This window comes from Prenolepis imparis, unplaced genomic scaffold (assembly GCF_030444845.1).
Source record: "Prenolepis imparis isolate NDT839.2.m4 unplaced genomic scaffold, iyPreImpa1.0 SCAF_6, whole genome shotgun sequence".
In the NCBI taxonomy this organism is placed as follows: Eukaryota; Metazoa; Arthropoda; class Insecta; order Hymenoptera; family Formicidae; genus Prenolepis; species Prenolepis imparis.
The window spans coordinates 16,532,016-16,552,733 of record NW_028141164.1 but is presented as its reverse complement, the minus strand read 5'-3'; the positions used below and the strand labels follow the sequence as shown (position 1 = coordinate 16,552,733).

The window sequence follows — 20,718 nt, the reverse complement described above, 5'->3', positions numbered from 1 at the left end:
CTTCAATCGAAGCTACCTTCGACGTTCTGGGCTGAAGCCGTCATGACAGCGTGTTACATCCGTAATAAATGCCCCACCAGAGCTCTCAAAGGAAGCGTGCCATACACTGCATGGACGACTAAAGTGCCGACTGCAGCCCATTTCAAAACTGTCGGCCTCGTGGCTCACATGCTTGAAAAAAACCTCAGAAAATTCGATTAAAAAATCAGGAGATGCATATTCCTTGGAGTCCAAAGCTTATTGTCTGTGGGACCCAGTCGCAAAAAGGGTATTAAAAAGCCGTGACGTAAAATTCTTGCAAGAGTTTTAGGAGAACGAGCATGAAACATCAGGCGATTTCATTGATGTTGAAGTCATGACGGATTCTTGCAACAAGGAAAATATTCCACAGAACGCCGACGAAGGAAACAAATACGAGAATCTCGAAGAGAGAAACGGAGAACTTCGTGATGAAAATGAAGAGGATGCGAACGAGCGCTGTAAAGTAGAAAGGGACTACAACGAAGATGAGAACAGCAATGCAGGGGCACCAGCCATGAAACCCGGAAGAGGTCGACCCAAAATAATCCGGATAGGAAAACCAGGAAGACCTGCAAAAAGGAAACAAGAGGTTCCAATAGTTGACCCGCAAGAAAATGGTAGCGAGTCCGAAAAGGACGCAATCATAGCTGAGGTCGAAAACTATAAAGATAATGAAGAATTTGCTGGATTCACCTGCACAGATCCAATTAGTGCGGAACAAGCCCTAAAAACATCGGAAGCAGGCGAATGAAAAAGAACCATGCGAGAAGAAATTGAGGCTCTTTTGGTCAATAAGATGTGGACCATCGTAGAACGACCTAAGGAAAAAGCATCACCGGAAGTAAATGGGTTCTACGCACAAAATTAAATCAAGACAGCTCAGTTATGCGAAGAAAAGCTCGCCTAGTGGCCAAAGGATTTACGTAACGCAAGAATGTGGATTACTTTGAAACCTTTGCTCCCGTTGCGCGTCTCGAATCTGTACGAATAGCCCTAGCAGTTGAGAAAAATCTCGAAGTGCATCAACTCGATTTCGTAAGCGCGTATCTAAATGGAGAAATAAAGGAAGAAATAGGTATATCTAGAAATTCCAAATCTACTTTCGAAAATAATAGAAGACAAAAAAATGCCTAAATCACACGAAAACAAGGTTTTCCTTCTAAACAAGGCCCTATACGGGTTGAAGCAATCTGGAAGATGCTGGTTTAAGAAGCTTGACAAAAAATTAAGAGAGATGTCATTCAAGCAGTTGTCAGCTAATCATTGCGTATACTATCAACAAAGTAAGGATCAGATAGTCAGCATCATCGTTATTTACGTTGACGATCTAATAGTGGCATCAAACAGCAGTGAAAGGCTGAGACATCAAAAAGGAGCTATCAACATTCAAGATGAAAGACCTCGGACCGATAGACCAATATCTTGGCATTAAATTTCATCAAGATCGCAAATCGAATTGTATCAATGAGTCAAGAGAGGTTAATAGAAGAGATCATACAAAAATTCAACATGGAAGACTGCAAGCCAGCCCTGACTCCGCTCAATTCCCCGATAAAATTGACCAAAGCAATGAGTCCTAAAAATGATGAGGAGCGCAAGGAAATGTCGAACAAACATTACCGCAGCCTTATTGGCTCTTTCATGTATTTGACCACTTCCAAACGCCCGGATATAATGCACGCAGTTAGTCTCTTGAGTCAATTCAACGAGAATCCTGGACTAAATCATTGGAGGGCTGCGAAACGGGTCTTACGATATTTAAAAGGAATGAAAGACCTGAAACTTGTTTTCAAAAAGGCAGGAAAGAAATTAGAAGGCTATGCAGATGCGGACTAGGGAAACGATGCGGATGTGATCGCCATTCCTACACGGGCTACTTCTTAAAATTAGTTAATGCAGCGATCAGTTGAGCTTCCCGCAAACAGAAATCCGTTGCCTTATCCAGCACAGAGGCGGAATACGTATCGCTTTCTAAGGCTGCCAAAGAGGCAATGCACCTTAAGAAATTCCAAGAAGAAATCTCAGGATGTCAAGAAAAATTAACGATATTCAATGATAACCAAGGTGCTGGACAGATGACCAAGAATCCGATAAATCACGGAAGAGCTAAACACATCGACATCAAATACCATTATATCAGAGAGGTTGTAGATGCAAGAGTAATCAAGATAGAATATCGACCCACCGAAGAGATCCCAGCAGACGTTCTAACAAAGGCACTCGCTTTAATAAAGCACAAGTAATTGAAAGAAATGAGACTAAATTCGTAAACGACCAAAAATAATTTTTTTGTTGTCGCCAAATTGCCTTTTGAGTAGGTGTGTTAACTAGTCAATTCGACAAATGTGACATCTTTTACCCGTGTTTCTTTGTTCTACATATATATATATACCGGGTGTCCTATTTTAAAAAATATGCTCAAATACATCAAAAACGGCGCGTTTTAGAAAAAAATATTTCTAATAAAAGTTGTTTGGCTTTGAGGGAGACATAAGATAGTGGCAACGATTTTACTTTGGATAGTCGTTTGAAGGTCACGTGAAGATCACCTTTAATTTCTTAAATAAAAACCTTATTTTTTATTGTAGATTCTTGTATCTGACGTCGAGACCTTTTCAAAACACTATATATGAGTTGAATTTCGTTCAGAATTTCGTGAGTTATGAGGCATCAAAATTTGAGAACCGCCGGCATTAGCGTTACCCGATGTGCCTCGGTGGCGCACGTGGAGTGGCCGGCCGGCCTAACCCCACTCTATTCCACCACTAGGCTGCGTTCGGAAACATCACCCGAGTGCATTCCCTCTCTTTCTATCATTTCTCTCTCAGTGATATAGAAAGAGAGGGAATACACTCGGGTGACGTTTCCGAACGCAGCCCTACAATGTGGCATGGTGACCAATGTTGCCAATTTTGAGACAAGCAGCACGCCAAGTCATAGTGGTGGGGGTAGAGTGTGGATAGGCCGGCCGGTCACTCCACGTGCGCCACCGAGACCCCTATTAAATTAGCCCCCCCCCCACCAACGCCAAATAAAGTCGCACCTCGCAACTATCCATAAATTTAGTGCTAATTATGTGCTAATTTGTTGCCGTAGTCCGGATTTTGTTGCTCAAACCGTTTGGAATTCACGTTCAAAGTGGGGGGGAGGGGGGCTAGGTTAGTGTCAAGCTAGTCCCCCCCTAGCGAAAAAAATATATAGAATGCTCGAATAAAAAAATCAATTACACTAGAATTTGTTGCTATTTTGTTGCTCTACAATACCGCAAAAACATTTTGAAAAAATTATATTATTTAATTAATGTCACTATATACTTAGTCTCGCCGCGCCGTGCCATCCACTTGCGCGAAGTAAAAAAAATTTGTGGCTCGGCTGTTTTTGGTATTAAAATTATCTACAGACAATGTACTAACTAAATAAATGAGAAATTGAATTTGTCTCGATTTAAACTGATTAGAAACGAGACTTTGTCGCCGCGGAACATATAAGTCGCGCGAAAATATATAATTAAATTGATAAAATAATTTGTTGCTCGGCTGTTTTGGGTATAAATATAATCTACAAACAATGTACTAACTAAATAAATAAGAAATTGAATTTGTTGCTCGATTTAAACTATTTAAAAGCGAGACTGTTTTGGGTATAAATATAATCTACAAACAATGTACTTACTAAATAAATAAGAAATTGAATTTGTTGCTCGATTTAAACTATTTAAAAGCGAGACTTGTCGCCGCGGAACATATAAGTCGCGCGAAAATATATCATTAAATTGATAAAATAATTTGTTGCTCGGCTGTTTTTGGTATTAAAATTATCTACAGACGATGTACTAATTAAATAAATGAGAAATTGAATTTGTTGCTCGATTTAAACTGATTAGAAACGAGACTTTGTCGCCGCAGAACATATAAGTCGCGAGAAGATATTTCATTAAATTGATAAAATAATTTGTTGCTCGGCTGTTTTGGGTATAAATATAATCTACAAACAATGTACTAACTAAATAAATAAGAAATTAAATTTGTTGCTCGATTTAAACTATTTAAAAGCGAGACTTTGTCGCCGCGGAATATATATTTGATGTCTCATAACACAAGAAATTTTGAACGAAATTCAACTTATATATAATGTTTTGAAAAGGTCTCGACGTCAGATATAAGAATCTACAATAAAAAATAGAGGTTTCCATTTAAGAAATTGAAGGTAATCTTCACGTGACCTTCAAACGACTATCCAAGATCAAATCGTTGCCACTATCTTATGTCCCCCTCAAAGCCAAACAACTTTTATTTGAAACATTGTTTTCTAAAACGCGCCGTTTTTTTATATATTTGAGCATATTTTTTAAAATAGGACACCCTATATATATATATATATATATATATATATATATATATAGTCTATAGCGCAACAGTCAGTCGTTTCCGTCCCGTTGTCTCGAGCACACGAACCCGAATAAACCAAAGAATACTCTCTTTTAACTGTGCGTGTTTTATTCAGTCATATCCCTACCTAATTCCTACAGTATATAATTATAATAGTAATCATTTTTTTAGAATAACAATAAAAAAATTAATATAAATTAATAATTAAATTTATAACTTATAATTCATAAATAAAATAGTATAAGACTATAAAGGACCAGCGGTAAGTGAAGCGCATACAATATTTATCATTAATATAAAAATTAAAATTCAAATAAGACACTCGGCCAAAAAAAGTGGTACAGTTGAAAAGTAGTAAAAAATTTTAAAACAAATATTTATAACTTAGCTAATAATTATGATATCGAAGTGTTCTGATCATTCCACGTAATCGACACTAAAATTTTCTCAAACTACACACTTTAAGCTTCATTTTCGTTTCGGAAACACCTTGATATCATAATTATTAGCTGACTTATAAATATTTGAAGTTTTATAACTTTTTAATACTTTTCAAATGTACCGTTTCTTTTTGGTCGAGTATATATTTCAAACATTAAAGTATTCAGCGAACGTTTCTTTTGACCTTTTTTTTGGCCATCATCAGCGCAGAGAAATAGTAACTACATTAATAAAAAACATAATGGCAATTCAATTTGTAGTTTAGAGTATAAAATATGCCAAATGTTAAGTAAAATATTAGAATGATAAAATAAATCGGTTAGAACGGATTATATTTTTCAACGCTCTCTACCGTCCCCTGTGCAGTGTCAGTTTCAAAGTGTGATTTCGGATCCACAATAACTTCTACATTCTAAACACTCCCCGGTTGATAGGCCAAGAAATGGAAAGACATGATTTATGTTGAGCCCTATCATACTCAAGATTCCATTTCCAATTAGTTTACAAATTAATGGTGTTTGATAGGACAACAAAAAAAACTGTCAAAAATGGAGAGAAAGAGAAAGTTAATGATAAAAAGAGAGGAAAAATTCACGGTCAGCTTCTGAAAAAATGTGTAAAGAGTATCACAGATTAATTAATATGTTATAAATCATATGATGTTGTTATTACATAGTGCAATGACATATGTTAGAGCGATCTTATCTCGATGCTGTCTTTTTAAAACAATAATGTTTTGTATCTTTCAAAGATGGAGATGAGACGCGAGAAATGTAGCAAAAAACAGACGATATATACGTGTATACAAACAAACTCGCAACATACACGCGTATCCGCATCCACACACTCACCCGTTGGTATAGACATTCTTATGTACACGAACACACATCCAAGTATCGGGAAACATATTTAAATGTTCTCTCGTTTATACATACACAACCTATTTAGCTATAACCTATAATCTCAACCATCACAATAATAAACAGAGTAATGTGCATGTAGGTAATAGATTATATTAAGATCCCTTGCATTCTTATTTATTATATTATTTATTATGTATTTAATTTCGTATATTATAATTAATTCAATATTATAAGACATAGTCTTTCAAGGCGATACTTTCGATTGTTCTAATGTACACAGATATATGTTATTGAAAGTCATATATTACATTTGCTTCGGCTTGTAACGTATCGATTATCATCAAAATCAAATTGATTTGGAAGATTGAGATCGTGAGATTTCGGAGATCTCTGGGATCGCTCTTAGGGACCTACCGAATATAATCCTCTCGGAGTCGGAGAAACGAATCATTGCTAATCCTACCGCCGCCTCAAACTATTCTCTTTTAACTATTATACACGAGACCGCAAGTGCGAGCAAGATTAAAATAAAATGAGACTTTAATTCATTCGTCTTTTATCGGAGCCGTACCGCAGTAAGGAGAAACTAGAGACCTGTGCTTCGCCTTGTATCCGCTTATTAAGGCTATTATTGTCTTTTTATATAAATCATTTCTGATATTAGTTTCTTATTATATTAATTGCTAAAAATTTGGTTCTCTGTCTAAGATCTTTATTTCTTCCCACTTAAAATTATAATCAAAGTCAATACTCTATTCAATGAGAGAACGTGTTGCGGTTCGGACGAAAACTCGTCCGTTTCGGTCATGTCTCCGCCCATAGTCTCCCCCTCCACGGCTTGTATAACTTTCAATGCTAATACGGTACTGAGTAGCGCCGCCACGCTCTCCCCACTTTGCCTGCCTATGCGCAGTAGCAGCACATTCTCTCATTGAATAGAGTATAGTTTGTGTTCCATTATTACTGAGTGATTCGTGACATTCCATCTGATTTGATTGCGATGTTCATAGACTCTTGTTTTTAGCTGCCTACTAATTTGGCCTACGTATGAGGAATTACAGTCTTTGCAATTTATTTTTTATACTGCGATGCTATATGAGGTATTCGGAAGAGGATCTTTTTATGTTTTAATGATTTTGCTCAGTTTATTAAGTATATTGTAACGATAGCACCGTTACTTAAAATATATTGTAACGGTCGCTTTTCGCGAGCTCGGAATAACTCGGTCGGGATCAGGGCTCGTAAAAAGGGTGAGACAACGAACGTAACGGTTATCGGTAACAAATGTAATTTATTAATTTAGGTGTCTGTATGTACAAGTGTTCGTGTGTGTGCGTGTGTGGGTGTGTAACGCCGGTCGTTAAAGCCCGTGTATTATGCGGGTCTTTAAATCGCTTCGGAGTGTTTACGTCGCCCGCTAGACGCGGGGTCGGTGCGGCGCGCGGGGCGCTCGGTGTTGTCGCGGCGCGAGTCGGCGCGAGTAGAAAAACGCGTCAGCTGAGAGCGGCCGCTCTCTTCGATATATCGAAGAGAGCGCAATCGAACGGCGCGCGTATGAGTCGGCCGCTTTGTCGGCCGGATTTCGCGGACCGTGATTTCGGCGTGGACGCGACGAATCGGCGTGTCACGGCCGTCCGTATGGGTGGCGGGGGGAGGAACGCACTGACGGTCGAGAACCCTCGACGAAGGCGGCGGAGCTCCACCCGCTGACGTCAGCGCGCTGTTTGCGGGGTGCGGTCGGAACCCCGGACTCCCGAGAATAGCTCGGGGGAGACAGAGTACCCTCTACCTCGAAGTCGGGGGACGGTGGAGGCGGAAGCCGGAAGTTCGGAGCACGGAGATTATCTCCGCAGAGGCAGCGTACGCGTCTACCTCGGTCTCTTTTTCCGGGCGGAAGGATTCTCCGATACGACGGAGTCGGAACGGTATCTGAGAGAGCTCTTATCGCGAGCTCTCTTTTTATATGGATCGAGTAACGGGATCGGAGGCTGGATCGACGGAGAGGGAGTGGGGGTGATAATCTTCGGCTTATTTCGGCGCGCGTCGGGCGTTTTCGGGGAACCGTGTTTAACGGTTGAATAATTAAATGTGGCGCTCAGCGCCTGCTGCCCTGCCCGGCCGGTGTTCGCCGGGCGCAGCCTTCCGACGGATGGACGGTCGGGAACGACGCGGGGGCGTCGTTACAATATACTATATTCTTTCTCTAACTAACCGTCTCTTTCTTCATAACCTCTCTCTATCGCTCTGTCTCTTCTTCGCTCACACTCGCTTTGTCTCAACCATCTCGTTCGCTCTCTATCTATCCTGCTTACTGGTTCGTCCCCTCTCACTCGCGCGCTTCATCTCGCTCGTTCGCTCGTGCCATCTCACTCCTGCCCCACGCCGCCAATCCTCGAGGGTGGGGCGGCCGGTCGGGTATATAACGGCGCCCGGCCAGCACACCCCGAGACCAGATCCTATCCTGAGATCCTACCTGTTAGAGGTCCAGAGTACGACACCGGGCTAAGGTGTCTCTTAGCTCAGCCGAGTCATCGGCATTCTGACGCTTGTTCGGGCTGACGTGTACCTCAGCTCCGCCGAGTCTTCGGCTTCCTGCTACCTTGATCGGGCTAAGGCGTCTCTTAGCTCCACTGGGTGTATCCGGCACTCTATGACCCATTGGGCCGAGGCGTTTCTCGGCTTCGCCAGGAGTCCTGCCCACCCCCGAAGGGCTGACGTAGCACTCCGTCCTTCCGAGCCACCTCGTATATCACCTGCGCTTGCCTTCCGAGTCACCCGGTAGACACCGCCTACGCTTTGTTTCCGAGCCACCCGAGAGACACCGCCTGCACTGGCTTCCCAGGCACCTAGTATATACCGCCTGCGCTTGGCTTTCGAGTCACCTTTGTATACCACCTACACACGGCTTCCGAGCCACCTTGTACATCGCCTACGCCTACCTTTCGAGCCACCTCGTATATCGCTTGCGCTTGGCTACCGAGCCACCCGATATACACCGCCTCCACTGGCTTCCGAGCCAACTTGTAACCTACTCATTATAAATATCTCATCTGACATAAAATAAAGACTGTTTATAACCGAGGAGTCTTTGCAAGTTTGAGTCTCCCCTTCTCTCGAACCCTGGCACCGGCGAGCCGATCCGCGTGCTCGAGAAAGGTGTCCGCGTTACAATATGTATATACTATAGTATGCTACACCATATCAAGATATTTTGAAATGCCTTTGAATTTTTCCGATATTATAAAAAAACGTATTAAAAGGAACAATAAAAAAAGACATCGAGATTCGATTAATAAAGTTATCATATTTATCAATGTTACGTTTCCTTTTATTGAATAAGATTTTTAAGCGTTCATGGAAAATCTGAAATATGAATTCTAGTGGATAGCCATTATCAAGCAGGAATCTGATGACCAAATAAAAATTTTTTTAAATTGTAGATATAATAAAAGAAAGACTCTATCGTTAAAACCAATTACACAGTCCCTCTCTTTTGACAGAGGGGATGGGAAGTCCAAAATTTATCTGTTATTAGATAAATTGAAGTTCACTGTATTATTCTACATTCATTATGTAATTAGGCATTACAAGGGCTATTCTTTCTTCTTTGCTCAACGACACCTTGAACATATTTAATTCTTTCGCTCTAGGCTACAATTTACAATGGAAGTCAGTGAAGGAAATACGTTGAACTTTTTAAACGTCACTATTATATTAGACAATAATTATTTTATATGTAATTAATAAATACTAATCATAATAATATATTAAAGGCTTTTTTTGACGAGCGAATAATAGGTGTAAATTTAAATTAATTGTGTGTTTGTTTACATTACATGAGACGGTTTGACACTTACTTGTGTCTTTTCAATCATGTTATAAATTAAACCTTATATAAAATCATTAAATTAAATCTAGACGAACGCAAGTATGTAGTCGTAGGTCAACATCTTTTCTTATCGGTTGGTGAGCGTGGTTAAACGATGATGGTCCATTAATTAAAAGGCACGTTATGAACAATGGTCAGATTGGTGTTCTGTTATCAATAATTAGTTAAATTAAGACTTAAGAACAGTGGCTATTATTGAACACTCATTAAAAGTATAATCACACTCACTATTATGTGCATGAATACATTATTATATATATATATATATATATGTATACACACACACACACACACACACACACGATGGGCAAAATCCGACCAGCAACCTCCCTGTAGTGCCCGTCGTAATGCTAATGTTGGCGGTAATTAAATATATAGGCAAAAATGCATAGGTAACTTTGATATGCTGTAACTTCGCAAAAAAAAATCGTACAGTATTCAATTTTTTTAAAATTTGTAAAGAAAAGTCCATATTTTACGATAGTTATGATGATATTTGCGAAAAAAATTTAGTACACTCCGTAGAGTTCGTCAAACTATGCAATTTATTGAAAAAAAAACACGTCCCTACTTTTAAAGGGATGGAGAAAGGAGGAGAGAATAAAATCAAAATCGAACGAAAGTTCCTTAAAGTAGAGACTTTACCCTTTAAAACAAAAAAAAAATTTTTGAAATACGACAATTTTTCGCGGAGATACGCTTATTTGAATTTATGCTAAATTTTGATATTAATTACGTGTTGCGATAATTTTTTTGACGAGTGTATATACATTATTCTTAATAACTATTGTAGTCTACATCGAATATACTGTGAGGGACTCTCAGAAGTTAGATCTTATATACAAAACCTTTTTAAGGAGATAAATGTTTAGCTTTGTTTAAAGAGTCAAGTAACGGAAAATAGCTTTTATCTAACAATTCTGTGTCATCCATATAGTTTAAACCGTTATTTTGTTGCTTGATGAATATTGTTTCAGATATTACACAGATATGACACAGAATTGTTAGACAAAAGCTATTTTCCGTTACTTGACTCTTTAAACAAAGATAAACATTTATCTCCTTGAAAAGGTTTTGTATATAAGATCGAACTTCTGAGAGTCGCTCACAGTATATTCGATCTAGACTACAATAGTTATTAAGAATAATGTATATATATATATATATATATATATATATATATATATAATGTATTCATGCACATAATAGTGAGTGTGATTATACTTTTAATAAGTGTTCAATAATAGCCACTATTCTTAAGTCTTAATTTAACTAATTATTGATAACAGAACACCAATCTGACCATTGTTCATAACGTGCCTTTTAATTAATGGACCATCATCGTTTAACCACGCTCACCAACCGATAAGAAAAGATGTTGACCTACGACTACATACTTGCGTTCGTCTAGATTTAATTTAATGATTTTATATAAGGTTAATTTATAACATGATTGAAAAGACACAAGTAAGTGTCGAAACGTCTCATGTAATGTAAACAAATACACAATTAATTTAAATTTACACCTATTATTCGCTCGTCAAAAAAAGCCTTTAATATATTAATATGATTAGTATTTATTAATACGTACGAGCTACCACACAACTATATTTATTTATTTATATTTAATTAATACCACCATTGTCCTCGGGCAGATACTTAAATTTTTGATTACATTGAAATGATTTTGAAATCTTTTCGAAAGCTTTTTGCAATAATCGGTGCTGTATGGTCAGATGTAAAAATAAAATAAAATTTCTTTTTTTATAGAGTTATAATCATAAAATTAGTTATAGATATATAGTTATAATTACAATTTGTTATACATAAATCGAATCTTATCAAATTATATGATATTAGAAATTGTATATCAAAACGGTCTTCTAAAAATAAAAAAGTGCAATTCCAAATAAATTATCTTATTGTAAAAATTGTAATTATGCAACATTTTATTTAAAAATATATTATTATGTTTAATAGCATCCTTTTTCTGGGATTCATCTAAATACAGAACACAGGAAGATATACACTTATCAACACCAAAAGAATGTGCACGTGAATGTCAAGACAATAAGCCATCAAAAAATTGTTATTATCACTTTGTTCTTGAATATTATACGTCAAATAATCGGTATGTATATGTGTATATAAGTATTGTGTGTATTCGTATATTTATAGTTACATTTATAAATAAATAATTCATAGAAAAAATCTAATAAGTCATATCAAATTAACAATAATCAAAATAACTTAAATAATATTTAAAGTTTTTATGATAATAATTTAATAGAGAGAATATGAGGCAGTAAGAGTCAGCGCAGTAATGATGTGCAAATGAATTTATTCAGAGACGGTTAGACTTAATAATTAAAAATTAAAAAATTAATACTAACAAGGCGTACGTTTCAATCTCTTTCTTTTTTTTGGGCCATATTTAGTCAATTAAAGTAAGTGATTCAATCATTATTATAAATTATATGTAAGGTAAAGAACGGGCTAATTAAGAGCCGAGCGCGGTAAGAGAGGCGCAAACATTTCGATTAATATAGATTTATTTAGTACGTTTCGGTCCATGGATTTGGACCATCTTCAGCATATAATGAAATTAATTCATCCGATAGTGTGTCAGTACTTGTTCCTTAACCATGAGATAGAACAAAAATAATGACAAATGCAGTGAGCCTCCCTCCGGTTCCAGCCAAAAAGGAAGAGCCAAAAATATCAGAGGATGCTCTTCCTCTGATATTTTTGGCTCTTCCTTTTTGGCTGGAACCGGAGGGAGGCTCACTGCATTTGTCATTCTTTTTGTTCTATCTCATGGTTAAGGAACAAGTACTGACACACTATCGGATGAATTAATTTCATTATATGCTGAAGATGGTCCAAATCCATGGACCGAAACGTACTAAATAAATCTATATTAATCGAAATGTTTGCGCCTCTCTTACCGCGCTCGGCTCTTAATTAGCCCGTTCTTTACCTTACATATAGTTTTACTATCAGAGCCTTTTTTCTATATCTTTTATTATTATAAATATACAATCTGATAAGTCACATTATCTATCTATCTATATTAGGGTGGTCCTTATATGGGTTTTTTCAGAATTTTAATGTTGGATAGTCGTAAATCGGCTTTAAATGTGAAAAAAAAATCTCTAATTTTTTCAGATTTTTATTTTGAGCCCTGAGTCTCCCTGTTGGCACGTAATTTTCTTTTTCATTAAAAAAATATTTATTTAAATTAATTCTAGTCTAAAATAGCGACATTTTATGAAATACGTTTCATTGCCGTGAAAATAGTAAAACATCGTATATGAAGTATTTCACTCGAGTTGTGTGTGTTATACTACACACAAATCGAGTGAAAAAATTTAAATTATTATTTTACGGAGTAATCAATATATCGATTAATTTATTATTTTCCATTGATTTTTTTTTGTTGAAGATATAATTTTTTTGTATTCTTTTTTAATACAGCTTATTTTCTTGTATTGGTAGTCCTGATGATACATTGGGGTTTTGTTTTAGGTATTTCACGTGCAAACAGGGAGACTCAGGGCTGAAAATAAAAATTTGAAAAAATTAGAGAATCATTTTTTCTACATTTCTGATTTATGACCATCCAACATGATCTTCCATTTAACGACCACCCTAATCTATATATATAAAATTCCTATTCTGTCTGTCATTGAATTGATCGGATACTTCCCGACATGCTAGAAACACCAAATTTCGCATGGTGATAGGGATCCACTCCCAGGTAATGGGAAAATTCTTGAAATTTTTAATTTCGGTCCAGGGACGCAGCCAGGGGTCCCTTTATGCGCCATAGGATTAACATGGGAAAAAACTTTAATCTGGCCTGGGAGGCTAAAATTTCGTACATTGATAGCGGTAACTATAAGACCAAAGGGAAAAATCTCAAAACACAAAATTTCAATCCAGGGGCGCAGCCAGGGGCCCCTTAATGCGCTATAAGGTTAACATGGGAAAACTTCAATTTGGCCTAGGAGACAACAAATTTGGTATACCCCGACAGGAGCTAACGTAAAACAAAAGGGAAAAATTGGAAAACCAAAAATTTTTATTCAGGGGCGCAGCCAGGGGCTCCTTAATATCTCGTGAAAAAATATTCAGTAACAGCCACCTTAATGCCTGGCGTAGACAAGCTTTTCCCCTAGTTAAATATACAATCTGATGAGTCACATTAAATAAATTTTTTAGGAAATAAAAGTTTAAATATACAACTTATGATAAATATAATTTTATTTTATTTTATGTTTAGAGTTATTATTTAATTTATTTACAAAAGTACTTTTTATTTATTTACTTTTTATTTTTCTTTCCATTAATTATGCGCAGAAATCTATGCGCATAAAATATAATATCACAAGTAAAACTCCATAATACATAAAATACATAAAATTAATTAATTTTTGTTAATAATTTTTGAAATTTTCATATATACACAAAATCAATTAAATTTTGTTATAATAATCTAACTTATTAATATAAATACAAAGATAAATAATGTGTTATTTTAATTATATTTTAAGTATAATTGTACTCTACAACTTAAAAAATATAGTACAATATTTATTCTATCGACACAAAATGTAAATGGAAAACAGAAATTCCTATTTTCTGTTAGTCAACACTTGTAAAAAGCCAATAAAAAGAAAATAATAACTTCCTTAAATACACTTCCTATACTTTCAAATAGCAAAAGTAGACAATTTGACATCAAATTACATCAAATTGACGGGAGCGATGCACTTGCACACAGTCTAATTGAACACGTTGCAAATGGACACGATATTTTATACACGATTTAATTGGATACCGTTCACTTGCGCACGGTTCTTTTGCACACCGTTCTTTTGCACACCGTTCAATTGTGTTGAAAAATGTTGTTCGGTAACAGGTGCAAATTAATTAAAACGTTTGTCTATTGTGTATATATTCTTTTATTACTTGTACATACATGCGCGTTGTCATATATAAAAAGAAACTGCGAACGAATTTAGAAAGGGCGCGCTATATCGAAAGTAACGCGAAAACCGGGGACAAACAAAAATGAGTTACCAACCTATATACAGAATAAAACTTCTAGAATTAACTAAACAAATAGCAAACAATTTAAATTTGAACGTTTTAACTCAACAAATTGCATACCGTTCTTTTGCATACTGCAATTACACACTGTTAAATTACATACCGTTCACAATTATCGATCTTGTTTAAAAACTGAAAAACAATCAAATGATATGTATCGATGTCGAAAACCAATGTAAAACAAAGTGATGTAAACTTTGCTTTATATGAAAAGTTGCAAACCTAATGTACTAGTTCCGTTGGGTCGGTGGAATAAATATACGGTACAGAATATTAACTACAACTATAACTTTATTTGTTATGAAGCGCGAGAGAACGTATTGCATGGCACGTGTCCCGGAACTCACTGACTTATCCGCGCGTTGGGGTTGTGTGTTGTCACACTTCTCCTTGAATTTTTAATTGTTGCGGTACAAAAAAAAATGATTAAAAATGAAATAAAAAATAAATAAAGAAAAATAAAAGGAATGTTGACGTCTAGTAAAAGTGTTTGTAGAAGCCCTCTGGCTTGGCCGCAGCTACACGCTCGGAGCGTCGTGGCGGTGCAACTTCATCTGGCTCTGCTGGTTGTGCTACTTGCTCTGGAGCTGGTTGATGTAAATCTTCTTCAGCGTCTTTGTAGAGCGATTCGTTGGCGTCATCTTCTTGAGTCTGCCCGTCTGCATCTGCTGCTTGCTGCTGAAACGAAATGATGAGCGGCTTGTATGTTCCCAATGATGGCGATGGCTCAAACATGTCCAGCAGGACGTATTTATTATCCTCTTTTGGTGCGCTTGCGTAACGCGACTTAAGCTGGTTTGCATGTCTTCTGACTTGTCACTCACATGTTTCGGCTCCCGTTTCGATTAAATAATTGACGGCGCTTTCTCGTTTCGTGATCGTGCTTGGAAGCCATTTCCGTTGTTGCGATAGAGCTTATAATAGACAGTGTCGCCAACTTGGAACTCCTTCCATTTTGCGCCGTGGCGAACGTTAAAACGGGCTTCTATCTCACTGTTTCGGTCTATTGGAGAATTAAGTGGGGATTTGACCAGGTCAAGCTTCGTCTTCAGCGATTAGTCATAAGCTAACGGCGATTTGTCATCGAGTGCGTGCAATGGCGGGTAGCGGTAGCACATCAGGAACTTTCGTAAGATCTCATCGAAATTTCCGGTGCCTTCCAACTTCTGCAGTCCCTCCTTCAATAGATCGACAAACCTTTCAGCGTGACCATTTGATTGAGGATGATACGGAGCGTTTGTGATGTGTTCAATGCTGTTGAGTTTGCAGAACCTTTCGAAGTTGCTGGAGACAAATTGCGTTCCATTGTCCAAAACGATTGTGTCGCACACTCCCTGTCGTGAGAAGGCCTCGCACAAGTTGTTAATTGTCTTCGCTGTCGACGTGCTGCGTATTTTGAAGACTTTTTGCTGTAAGCATTGACAACGACTAAGTAGTAAAAACCATTTACTGGGCCTGCGTAGTCGAGATGGATGCGTGACCATGGAGAATTTGGCATCGGCTAGGCTTACAGTGTGCATTTCACTGGCGATTTACCGGTTTTTGCGAAAACGTTGCAGTTTCAGACATGTTTTACGATGTCGTTGTCGATTTCCGATCAGAAAACTTTGCTTCGCGTCAGCAACTTGATGCTCCTGGATGCAGAGGTACCAATTTGCAGACGCGACAGCTACTTTGCAGCCAGTGGAGCAAAGGGGAGGGGATAGTCTGGAAGCGCAAAGCGCACTGAAAGAATGAGAACACTCGCACGTATAATTAGACGCTCAGCGGGTGGCGGCTTCGAACATAGAAGAGGACAGATATATCTTTTGTTCTCTATTAGAGTTAAGAATTTCGAGCGAATTTGGAATATTGACGATGGCGAGTCGGATGCGATGCAATATGTGAAAAAAAGAAAATATAAAATATAAGAAATATATTTAATATTATAAAATAATATTAATAAGAGAAAAAATATATTTTAAATATATATAATATAAATAATTCACTCATAATTAAAAATTTTAATTAAAAACAATTATTAATTAATAATAATTATGATTAATAATTATAACTATATTTTAAATGTAAAAATTCACTCTTGGCTAATATATACGCCTTTCTATTAAAAAAGATTTCTTATTTTTAAAGAAATAATTGTAAAAAATAATATTTTAATTTATAAATATTGTTGAAGATTTTATTTTATTATTCTCTGTTTAGTACTATATGATGTACGATGTACATGTTGTTGCTCAACGGAAACCGCGAGAAGGTGGTGGTTTCTTCCGTCAGCATGATATCCATCGGGCGCTAAAACATGCCTGATGCTGTCTTGATTTCTGATCCGGAACAGTCCGGAACAGTCTGCAGTGCATATTGATCGTCATTAGCTCTTTAGCTTGATCATCGGCCTCCACTTGTAGGAAGGCGTCTGAGAGGTAGATGAGGAAGATTGTTCTCTCCAAGTTTCGCGAAGATTGAGTCAGGCGTCGATAGAGAATACTGATTTGGTTCGAGCGCCTCGTTGAGACCGGTTGAGTAGTCAGCTGTTACTCAAATGCGACCGTCTCTCTTTTTTACGACCACTGGCGCTGCGTAGTCCGAGTAGCTGACCGGCGAAATAACTCCAAACTGTTGCAGTCTGAAGAGCTCCTCCTCCACTGCTTTGGCTGCGGCGAACTAAACTTGGCATGCGCGTTGGAAAATTGGCTTTGTGCCTGGCTTAAGTCAGCGACATTTTGGCCTTAGTGCAAGTACCTAGAGTGGAAGAGAAAAGAAACGGAAAATTAGCTTTGACAACTTCCTCCAGTGCACGCTTCATTTCGCCTTCGGGTTGTATGTTGTTGTAGATGGTCGAGATCGGAATGTCCCACAACTCCAAAAGCATCATCCAGGTGTTGCCGAAAACGTTGAATGATGATGACGTGACGTAGATCGGATCAACTGCTTCCCGATTGAACAGTTTAACAGTTGTAAAAAATCCGAGTCTCTCGACTGAATCTCCCGACGCACTAACTGCTTTCTTATCGTTTCGCGTCAAGGTCGGTGAGCCGAGCAGCTTCCAGTTCGTTTTGGAGATGATCGTCCAGCAGGATCCACTATCGTGCTGAAGCTCAAGCCTCTTGCCGTTTACGTTCGCGATGACAAACTTTGTGGAAGCTGCTTCCTCTGCCGTGATTGCGAGGCTTTTGCGGCGATTGCTGTTGCGCCTGAAGTTCCTATTTGCTCGGAAGTATTTGACAAGCTCGTAGAATTCTTCTTTATGGCCAATTGCTTTGCATGTAGCACACTGCTTATCGCTGAACGGACAGTTCTTGTGCCAGTGATCGCCCCCGCAGAAACGGCATGGCGCCGGTAGCTTGTCGCTGTTTTGGGCATTGAGCGGCGACTTGTTGCTGCGCTGTTTGCTCTTTAATTGCGACTTTTGGTTGACCGCCAGCACTTCCTGTTTAGTCGTTTCGGGATGGATGACGGTTTGCTTCTCCACCTCGCTGTAGCGCAATCGTTTAGCAATGTTGACGAGTGCGTCGAGGTTCACTTTGGGCACTGCTTCCGGATCCTCCGCTGTTGCGAGCTGCGTGTAATACGTGTCCAGTTTTTCGAGCAGTTTTATTTTGCGCGGCGGCATCTTGCGGCTTGTTTAGACCCTTGACAAAAACGAGCATTTTTAAGTCATCGGGCGCTTCTTAACATCGAACTTCTCGCACTTTACATTTGACGCGAGCTGCATAGTTGTTGTAGTCTTCGTCCTCCTTCTTCTCAACTTGGAAAACTTTGTAGCGCAGTATAAAAGTTGACTCCTTTTGGCCGAAGATCTCTGTAAGGGATTTAATAATGTTGTTAAAATTCAAGTCTGTCGGCTTATCCGGAAGGATGCGATCTGCGAACTTCTTGTAATCTGACTGCGACAGCTTCTGCATGAGGACGATGACATTTGCTTTGTCATCGACGTTTGATTTTGCAAATATTGCCTTATGTCGAAAGAACCAGTGTTCGAAAGTTTCGTTCTCTTCGAGGTTGTGTAATAATAAGGCATCGTTGTGATAAAATACACTCTCAGTGTAATTATTACTGTGTGTACTTGATTCTCCGTACACACCGCGTGTTCATCACCTCTTTCTGACATTCTGCATCAAAGGGTTTCCACCATTAACCTTTTCACGGTTCCTACCAGCCTTACACTATTATATGCTTTAATATTATATTTCTTAGCTTTAAAATAATATTTGTAAAAATTTTAATTTTTGAAATTATTTATTCCAGTGCGTGTGACATCTGTGAACAACCAGTAAATAATTCGGGAATTACTTCGTCGTGTGAATGCGTTATAGGTGATGGATTTGAAAAAACGATATTTTCCATCAATCGTATGATTCCAGGTCCAAGTATCCAAGTATGTAACAAATTTAAATATATTATTTACATAATTAACATGTTTATTAATATAAAACTTTTGTAAAACTATTAATATATATTAATTGTCATATTATACTGCGTTCACTGAGAGAACGTGCTCGAACAAAATCTCGTCCGTTTCGGGCAGATCTCCACCCATGGTCTCCCCCTCCACTGCTTGTGTAACTTGTCAGTGCCTACAACAAATGGCATCAGGCTCCCGAAGCATCAGATCGCTGATATAGCATATCATGTGGCCGAGTGTGTAGGTATACGGTGCTGAAGTAGCGTTCCACGCTCTCCCCATTTTGCCCGTCTATGTGCAAATCGATACACGTTCTTTCAGTGAACGTAGTGTTGTGCCTGCGAGAGGCATGAGTTTTTTGAAGAATCGTTGCCAGACAAGAACTGGGAAGTTCGGGATTCGTCCAGTGAATTAACATTCGTTTTTGTTGTGTAGCGTTATAATATAGACGTCCAGAATTATACACTTGTTTATATTGGTCTCTTTTACAAATACACTCGCGTATTATAAGGCGCGTTAGAGCGTACTCTCGTACGATACTCGCAATTATTGAACACTTACTACACTTTTTGTCGCTCGTTCGTGTCGACGCGCCTTACACGTACAAGGTTGTTATTCCGACTTGATCCCCGAGTGTTAGCGACGGGTCCTTTTTATATTTGATAATTGGGTCGACACGCGCAATCAAAAAGATCTAGATGCAAGCGAAGGAGGTTTACGGGACGCTTTGCTTGCTTTTTGGCAATTTCTTAACGTAACGCTTAGTCGGCGTTAACCTCGTTTTTCGTATTTCGTATTTTGTTATTACGTGAGGCCCACTGCGTTGGCGTTTCGCGCGGGTATGCGCCCTATTTTTGATTTGCGTAATTTTTAATATAATTGTATAGCTTTTAGGGCCATAACAGTAGTATAGAAATACTTGAATAATAGCATTAAAAAGTATTCTAATAAAATGTTAAAATACATTTGAATGAGAAATTAAATACAATAATAGATGTTAACCAACCGACAGGCCAACGATAATTGTCCAAGCTTCTTGGACCTTTTAGCACAATTTTTGATATCTTTGTATTGCGACAACTCAGTAAAAAATCATCGTATTGAGATGAACCAACGTTTAAATTAAAGCTTGACCATTTCTCTTAATAACACAAAAGATCAAAATTAAATAATAAAAATTGTTATACAAAATGGCAGACATTGAAGATAGACGTTAGAAAATGGGAAAAAATGTCTGTTTTAAATTTTTGCATAGCTCAGGGGAATCAGCTCTCAGGTACGAAAAAATATGAGTTTTTAAGCTTATTAATTTTCTAACACAAATCCATATTAAAAAAAATTTTTTTACGATTTTTTTTTACAAAGTAATACCGTTTTGAACAAAATGTTGCAAAATGAATTTTTGGTAAAACTGAAGGAGAGCTCCGTCCTCTTCGATTTTGTTCAAACTTACCAATATTGTGTATTTTTGTGCGTAGAACAAGAATCTGTAAAGTAAAAGTGTCGTTTAAATCGTCGCTTAAATCGTCTACTAAGAATGACGAACGATAAGAAAAATCGATCGAGGCGATGGAGTACTCTGCGTTGATACCACTGCTT

The 20,718-nt window shown here is 37.8% G+C and overlaps 1 long non-coding RNA gene across 1 annotated transcript in view; it reads left to right on the top strand.

Annotated features, from left to right (window-relative positions):
* Positions 1-19,097, top strand: part of LOC145937727 (uncharacterized) — a 34,213-nt gene extending 15,116 nt beyond the window's left edge. Inside the window, exons 2-3 of the long non-coding RNA XR_014425615.1 lie at positions 11,583-11,733; positions 18,963-19,097. This is a non-coding gene — a long non-coding RNA (uncharacterized LOC145937727). The remainder of the gene's footprint in view (positions 1-11,582; positions 11,734-18,962) is intronic.
* Positions 19,098-20,718: the final 1,621 nt, after the last annotated feature.